The sequence below is a fragment of the Trachypithecus francoisi genome, unplaced genomic scaffold (assembly GCF_009764315.1).
Source record: "Trachypithecus francoisi isolate TF-2019V2 unplaced genomic scaffold, Tfra_2.0 Lachesis_group20, whole genome shotgun sequence".
Classification (NCBI taxonomy): domain Eukaryota; kingdom Metazoa; phylum Chordata; class Mammalia; order Primates; family Cercopithecidae; genus Trachypithecus; species Trachypithecus francoisi.
This window is the reverse complement of record NW_022681466.1, coordinates 866,590-875,212: the sequence shown is the minus strand read 5'-3', so window position 1 is coordinate 875,212 and position 8,623 is coordinate 866,590. Positions and strand designations below refer to the sequence as shown.

Here is an 8,623-nt window from a genome sequence, read left to right as displayed (position 1 = left end):
ATTTTCCCATGAGGCTAATTATTCTTTCAAAAATAATTGATGAAAATACAGGAACAGAAATTACCTACCTTCTTTTTCCAAAAAAAAAAAAACAAAACAAGATGCTAAAGCAGGAAAGAGATGGGCACTCCCTTGATACCCATAGGACATCCTGAGAATCACTTCCCTGTGGAGCATTTATTAGTATTAACTGAAAGCAAGACAGTAAAAGAGACCTTCTCTAGAGGAACTAAATCAGTGTGCAGTTCATTTTGAAGATAAGAGGGAGAAAGGAAACTAACACCCTGCCCTCCTTCATGGCAAGTCTAGTCCTGAGCTCTTGACCTCTAAGCCCACTTGTCATTGAACAACATTGTGAAATAGGGATTATGATCCTGATTTACAGACCTGGGCAACTGATTTGACCTCTTTGAGTCTCAGCCAATGTGAGACAGACAGGAGGATTAAGTTGGTCTGTCCAGCTCCAAAGCCTGCCTAGAAGCAAGCCTCATATCCAGTGACAGAAAAGGCCATCCAATGCAAAAAGCAGAAACCATAAAGGAAAAGATGAATAGGCCTAGCCACTAGGAAAAACAAAGGAAAAAATTGTATGGCAACAAAAAGACAAGTAACAAACTGGGAAGATATTTGCGTATGTAAGAGAAAAATAATTAATACCCAATAGGAAAGTGATTCTTATAAATCAATTAGTAAAAGATAACCTCACAGGAAAAAACAATGGGAAAGGATTAAACAATTCATTAGAGACAGATTTTAAATAGCTCAGAAATATATACAAAGATATTCAAGTTACCCAATAACAAAGAGGACAGCCAAAGTAGCAAGGATTAAGAAGACAGGCAAACAAAACCCTCTGCTGGCAAGAGTTTGAGAAAATGGAAATTTACATACATCTTTGTAGAAACTGTAAATTGGTACTGTCTTCCTGGAGAAATGGGTGACTATAGTTGATAATAATGTACTGTGTACTTGAAAAACTGCTAAGAATGTAGATGTTAAATGTTTTCACAACAAAAAAAATAAGTATATTGTGGTAATGGAGATGTTAACTAGCTTCATTTAACCACTTCATGACAGAGGCATATATCAAAACATCATGTCGCATACTATAAATATATATAATTTTCATTCATCACCTATAACTTAATTTTAAAAATTTGTGTATGCCTTGAGTCAGTAATTACACATTTAGAATTTAATCTGAATGATAATGATAGAAAAGTTCACTCATAAATGTATGAGGATTGTAGGGGCACTAATATTGATAATACCTCTCCAAAAATGCTTATCAATAGGCAACTGGTTGAATTATAATAGCCCAAAAATTAATTCCACTATTGAAAAAGATACTGCATGCTCATATATTTTTCTCTTTTATTTTTATATATTTCTATTTCATTTGATATATATACGTATATATTCATTTCAGAAAAAACAAACTGTAATTTTTGAGATCTGTAACATACCTAGCACTTTACAAAATTTGCAAAGCAATTTCTCGTATTTTATTTCATAGTAAAAACTAAGTTTTCTGTCCAATGATGTTGTAGTGTGATATGATTTCATGCTAAAAGCAATAATTTCTCGTTTTGCCTGTGAATTTCTTTTAATTATTTCAAATATTTAAAAGTAGGCAGGCTGCCCAGGTGTTTGAGTTCAGCAACCATGATCAAAAGGAGAGGGAAAATGTGGTTTTCTTTCATTGCATTTCCCTTGAGCATCTTCAAGACCCTTTGAAAGAACAGCTGCCTATCCCAGGCAACCTCTCTGCTTAGTCTACACGGAAGAGATGAAATTCATTCCTAAAGTGTGGGTGTTTTCAGGACCCAGTGAACTGGAACTTTCAGCATCTTCTGCAAGCCCCGTTGGGTCGGCCTTTCATGTGAGCAGGAAGGAAATGACTGACAACTTTCTCGTCTTTATGGAAGGCGGACTTTATTTCCAGCTCTCAGGTCAAAAGGCGGCGGAAAGAAAACAAAATCACTAAGAGATAAAGGCTAAAAATAACGTCCTGTGGGGTGAATCAACCCAGTTTGGGACCCTGAAGACCTCAACAAGGCAAGGATGTGCGTAGGGCTACATCTGCGTCATCCTTCACAGGTGGTCGTGACCAGAATCAAAATGCCTGGGCAAGAGAGGAAGAAGTTCTGCAAACAGGTGTGCTGGAGGGAAGGCGTGGGGAGGGGAGAGGAAGAAGCCACTGAGTCGATCCTGGGCTTGAAGCCCACACACTTTCCCAGCAGTTCACCTCCGGGAGAGCCCAAGGGCTGGACATGGGCTCGGAAGGAGCTAAAATTTGTTTTGGGGTTTTGTGGTTTGGGTGATGCACTTTCAGTTTAAAATATAAATAGATGTGTTTGTGCAGTTGGGCTTTCTTTCTCTTTGCCTTTCATTGTCACTTTAGAAGAAATAAGTCTATGATTCACAGGCTAATGCCAAAAAAAAAAAAAAAAAAAGGAGTTCTCATTGGGTGATTTCCTACTTTATAGGAAGCAATGGGGTAATGGGTTTAAAAGTCACCCGAAAGACATCCGCTGTGGACTTTGATGATGAGTATAAGAATGATTCATTTCATTTATATAGCACTTTAATTGTGTTTTTAGTGACATTCTAATTTGGACATACAACTATCCTAGGAGACATAAGGTGATTATTATTCATCATATTTTACAAGTTAGAAAACAGAGGTCAGATAAGTTAAAGATTGCATGTTCCCTTATAGACTGAGCTATAATAAACACACACACACACCACACGCATGCGCGCGCGCGCACACACACACACACACACACACACACACCAGGCAGAATCATTATTTCCCTAACTGTACCACTGGGCAAACCCCCAAGGGGAAAACTGGTATTAGATGCTGCTAAGGAGAATAGTGCAAAAAATAAATAAAAAATACTGAGTAGAAAAGTATGAGAAGGATTCTAGCCTACATGGATTTAAAAACAAACTAGATCCCAATGGGATTTGAGCAGTGCTACCTTACAAGGTCTTTCCAACTGGCTGCTAAATACTTCCACCAGAATATGCCACTAGTCCTAGGCACCACGTCTATATGCACTAAACAAGACTGATCATCTTTCTTTATCCTCCTCCTTCCTTCCATTTCTGTGTTAATGATGTCACTGTCTTCCCAGGCTCCCAGACTCCAGTGAGTTTTCCAATGTATCCACCTTCCCTGCCTTCTGCATTCAATCAGTCCTCTTGCTTCAACCACTGAAATGACTCTTATATGTTCTCTGTCTTATATCCTAATACAATCTAGGATTCCTCCCACCTAGACAAATGCAATAATTTATTATCTCTTCTCACTGCCTCCACGTCTAATACAGCAGCTCCAGTTCATCTCATGATCTATTCCAGTCACTCTTTGCTTAAATGTAACCTGATTATAACACTGTGCTGCTCAACATCCTTCACTTGCTATAGAATAAAGTCTAAATTTGTTGGCCGTGACATTTGAGATCATTCATACAATGGTCTCCAAATGTACATTCACAAAGATCCCCAATTTAAACAACACTGTAAGACCGCTTTCCCCAAATACTTCCTCTTACCTCAATATCTACCTGCTCAAGATCACTTTACCCTAAATATGCCCTCTTACCTCAATATCTGCCTACTGAAATTCCTATATCTCCCTTCTTTGTCTCCAGAAATATTCACATCCTTCAAGGTCCAGTTCAGATGTCCTCTACTTGATGGAGCCCTTTCCAATTATCTGAGCCATTAGACACCCCATTCTTTCCTTCTGCTCCCACTAGACTTGGCATCTCTCTTGCACCATCTATCACATTTGGCCTCTTAACAAAATTGTTTTGTTTCCTAATAAATTGCAACCTCTTTCAAGGGAGATCATATTCTATAATTTTCATTCTAGAAAGTACTTGACATAACCCTTTGCCCATAGAAGATACTTAATATGTATATATCAGTTGTAATAAATGAGAAGGACTAATCCAAGCTTGTAGCATAACTTCCAAGTTATTAAAGCATGCAATAATAACACCAAGCTACTTGCAATTCCCCAGACACTTACAATGAAAGCAATAGCTATTATTTACTGAACATGTATTATATGCTGAGGATATCCTACGCATCTTCTAGCCCACAGCAACCCTGTGAAATTTGTCATGTTCACATTTTACATATGAGAAAACAGAGGATTAATAACCCCTACAAAGCTACACAGATAAGAGACAAAGGACAGAGAATCAACGTTATCTAATTCCAGAATGTGCTCCTCACCACCATGCTATCTCCACAACTAATGTCACGGATGTGTTTTCACAGGTATCCTGGACAGTTTCCCTAAAGAGGTAATACTTTTTCACCAAGGCATACACATCCTCTTGCCCAACCTCCCCTGGAGAACAGCTGGATAAAGTCATGATGGGTATAAACCATGGCTGAACACCAAGCTGTGAGCTAAAAGAAAGAACAGAATCTAGAGCCCAAGAGTAGAACAGGGGTCACCAAAGCAAGACCAAGACAGGAGCAGACCCAGTAGCTGATAGGAATTGAACGCAACAGACAGTGAAGCTGGAAACCTGACTTGGAACAGACAGGAGCAGGCATATGGACAAGTGCAAGATCTGAAGAGGCCAGCAGTAGACAGGAACAAAACAAAAAGCTGACCTGCCCGGGGTCCAGAACACAGTCATGCAGAATGGGCAAGGAGTCAAATTCAAGCAACCCCAAGGCTACAGCTCCAGATGTGCTGATGTTTCTGGGAAGGCAGGACACAATCTCAAACATTATCTGACTTGGGACTTTTAGGTACAGTTAAATGGAAAGTCCTGCCCAGAGAAGAGAATGGTGTTTGGGGGGAAGCTAATTCAGAAACATCCGATAATTTATTTTTATATCCCCAAAAGGCCATGGCACAATTGAAAGTGCACAGTAAACACTCCATAAACATTTGTCGATTACCTAATAGAGACGGAAGTTTGTTTGTTTGTATGTTTTCCTCTTGTAAACACAAAGTAAATCACAGCCAGTCAAGTGCCCCTTGCTTAAACTAGCACAACAAATCAAAAGTACCCTAACGAGGCCAATTCTTTTGCAGCGTGCAGAGTTGAGTTCTGCGGGAGAAGACTGCTCTATTCCCTAAGCCTGAGTAACTGGAAATGCCATACATCGCTGCCAGGGAATAAACAAAGATTCCCTGACTACTTAAGAGCAGTACAAGCATGCTCCAAGATATTATGATTTCAAGCAGCATTTGGGAAGATAGCTTGAGTCAAAACTAGACTCTTCCAGAAAGACCCATTCCATAACAACTCTTCAAAAACTCATCTTTCCCAGACAAGAAAATTCACTATACATCATCATCAAATTTCCCAAAAAATCCAAGTTATCTCTGCTATAGGGGTCAAAATTCAAGGCCAATCATTCACTCCAAACAGAACTTTTTCAGATGTTTGAAATTCCCACGAGTTAGACCAGACAAGATAAACTCTGCCCTTAGAGATTGCGGGGGGGCGGGGGGGGGGTGGTTTATCTTCAGCAATTTTCCCTTGTAATCTTTGCTCTCAGATATCCTGAACTGAACTCATTATTCTATTTCAAATAGTATCAGTAACCAAAGTCAACAGAGAAAAGATTATTTTTATTGTTTATGAAATACTTAATATTTATTGTATGATATTGAAGGCTTAAACAAAATATCCTTCTTCATGAGTTACTCTATAATAATAATACCACCTGTAATAGCTTCATTTCAGTCCTAAATAAATTCTCCCTTCCTGCTAAACAGGAATATAAAACGTTAAAACCCATGAACAAAATTAACATTTTTAACTCGATCATTTTAACTAGCCAGTTCTCTATTTATCATGGATGTTGTGACCTAATCATTATTTCGCCTAATAGATTTTGTTCCTTTAATGATTTTAATAGGCAAATCAGCCTCTTTTATGGGAGCTGGGATGATACTCACATCCCATAACCAGTATCAGCCCTGTCTCAGTCACAAAACAAAAAGGCAACACAGTCATTTAAATCATAAATTAATACTCACACTTAGGCAAGGAAGAATATGTCCTAAGCTTTACCATAAGCTAATGGCCAAACTATTAAGTCTACATAAATGTTTCTATGAATCTACTGAAAAGTAATGAAAGTGTGAATATAGGAGAGGGTTCTCACTGAAGTCTAAAACATAGGTTAAAAATTATTTTTTTTTTACCCTTACAGAAAGGAGAGGAAAATCAGAAAATATTAACATAACCGAACTGTCCTATGAAATAAATGCAAGTGTCCCCTGATGGAAACATAGTTCCCTTAATACTGCAGTTAAGATGTTTTCCTCTAAGGTTACGTAGAAGCAACAACACGGGTCTTACGCACTTACCCATCAAAGGCAGAGCCAAAAACCGTGTTTGACCATCCAAACTCTGCTGGCCAGCCAACCTCAGACGTTCGTGGAATATTACTTCTCCTTCGCCTGACTGGGCAGAAAATAACTGACATTAAACACCTGGAATCCACAACATCATTCTTATCAGGCAGGCAGCATCAGAAAAATCTAACTATCTATTTACAGGAGAATGACCGCATATATAGAGTACATCCTACTCTAAAATGCAACCTGCAGTTTAAAATTAAAAGTGGTTCTGAGTATACTTATACAGAAAGAGTTTCAAGAGATACTTGACATGTTGCAAGCACGTTTATGTTTGGGTGTGCAGTGGGATACCATTTACAGAAAGCCAAAATCACAAAAGAGCATAGCTCATCTAGAAGGATAAGCCAATCCAGCAAGAGTGCCAGGACTGAGGGTTGGCCATCAACAAGGGCTTTGGGTTTATTTGTATATTTTCACAATGAGAAGTACTGATGCATCTTTTATGTAAATGCCTTCTGCTCTTCTCCCCTTCCTCCAGCAAGGGCTTCTGGCCAGTCACGATCACCATGTTTAGTGGCAAGAAGGGCAGCTGCTCATGCAGTAAGCACCCATGATGGACTACGGGGCGTTCTATGTAGGATATATCACCTGTGTCCATCTTCTTGGGAGATTTGTCCTAGCACTTAGCTCTGGCTTCTTGAAAGCTACTCTATTTTTCTTTTTTTTTTTTTTTGAGACGGAGTTTCGCTCTGTCACCCAGGTTGGAGTGCAGTGGTGTGATCTTGGCTCACTGCAAGTTCCACCTCCCGGGTTCACACCACTCTCCTGCCTCAACCTCTCGAGTAGCTGGGACTACAGGCACCTGCCACCACGCCAGGCTAATTTTTTTTTTTTTTTTTTTTTTTTTTGTATTTTTGGTAGATATGGGGTTTCACCATGTTATCCAGGATGGTCTCGATCTCCTGACCTTGTGATCCACCCGCCTCGGCCTCCCAAAGTGCTGGGATTACAGACGGGAGCCACACGCCCAGCCCTTGAAAGCTACTCTTAAATTTCTTATCGAAATGACTCAAAGTTTTATCTGTTTGACCCATTGCCTTTCAACTTCTTAGAGAACGCTCCATTTCAATCAAACAAGGTAGTTTGTTGCTCATAGTACTATTTTCCTGCTCAAAGACCTTCTGGGGCCCCTCTGCTCCCTGAAGCTTCCTCTGGTGGTCCTCTGAACCAGTATCTTTTTTCCTGAATTAATAAATCTTTTAGTAGGTTTCCAAAGCACTTTAGTGAGTACTGCAGCTCATAAACTAGGATTAAAAACAACAACAACAAAATCTATGCCTTTTTTATTTCCTCCAGTTTGCTAGGCTTCCCCACAGCAGAATGACAGCATCAATAATTTACAATGATTCTCCAAGTAAACTAATCATGCAAACCACACTAATAAAACATTGTAAGCCTAGAACTGTGCTAATGACCACACAGTGGTTACAAAATTCATGATCTCCCTGAACTCTTTATCCAAAAATATCCCACAGCACTTTACGGTTTTAAGATATCAAGAAGCATTTTCCCTCTGCACAAGCAATTTGCTGGCATCCCCCAGAAAGCACAAATGGCCAGGATAGGAAGTGTATGCTTAAAACTGGAAAATTACAAATATGTGAACCAGCTCTTGAAATTCCCCTTTGCACTGGATTAGAGCCAGGGTAACGAGTCTTACACTTCCAGCCATGCATGAAAGATGTTTGGGTTTTTTTCTAATCCAAGACCCAGAGCACTTTTTCATGTTGAGTTCCAGGGGACAAGACACTAAGTGAAAGCATATCTTGCCACATGATTGACTTTTCTATTTTTTCTATTTATTTAAATGTGTCATCACAGCTAACCACATCTTTCATTTTATCCCATCCCATTAAGAAGTAGGATAAGAGACTTGAGCCCATCATTGTTTTTTTTTTTTTTTTAAGTAAGGATTTAAACGATAGATCTGAAACAGAAGGAATCATCAGAAGGCTTGAAATTGAGCAGTATTCAAACACGAGTAAAGAGCATGAGATACCACCCAATCTGACCAGCCACCCTACATTCACTTATCAATATGAAAACACTTTGTCCACGGTAAACGGTTTTGAGAATGTAAGATATTATTTTAAAGGCTATTATAAAATGTCCAACAAGGACTTTGAGCTAAGCATATCGTATAGCACTAAATGCAGTGTTGGTAGGCACTTGCGAGTTTTAAAAATCGTTACTCATTGTTATTAA

At 39.0% G+C, this 8,623-nt stretch overlaps 1 long non-coding RNA gene across 1 annotated transcript; it reads left to right on the top strand.

Annotated features, from left to right (window-relative positions):
- Window positions 1-1,664: 1,664 nt before the first annotated feature.
- Window positions 1,665-4,949, top strand: LOC117066602. Its single transcript, XR_004430395.1, has 2 exons — window positions 1,665-2,157; window positions 4,303-4,949. It is a non-coding gene; the product is annotated as an uncharacterized LOC117066602 (long non-coding RNA).
- The last annotated feature ends 3,674 nt before the right edge of the window (window positions 4,950-8,623 follow it).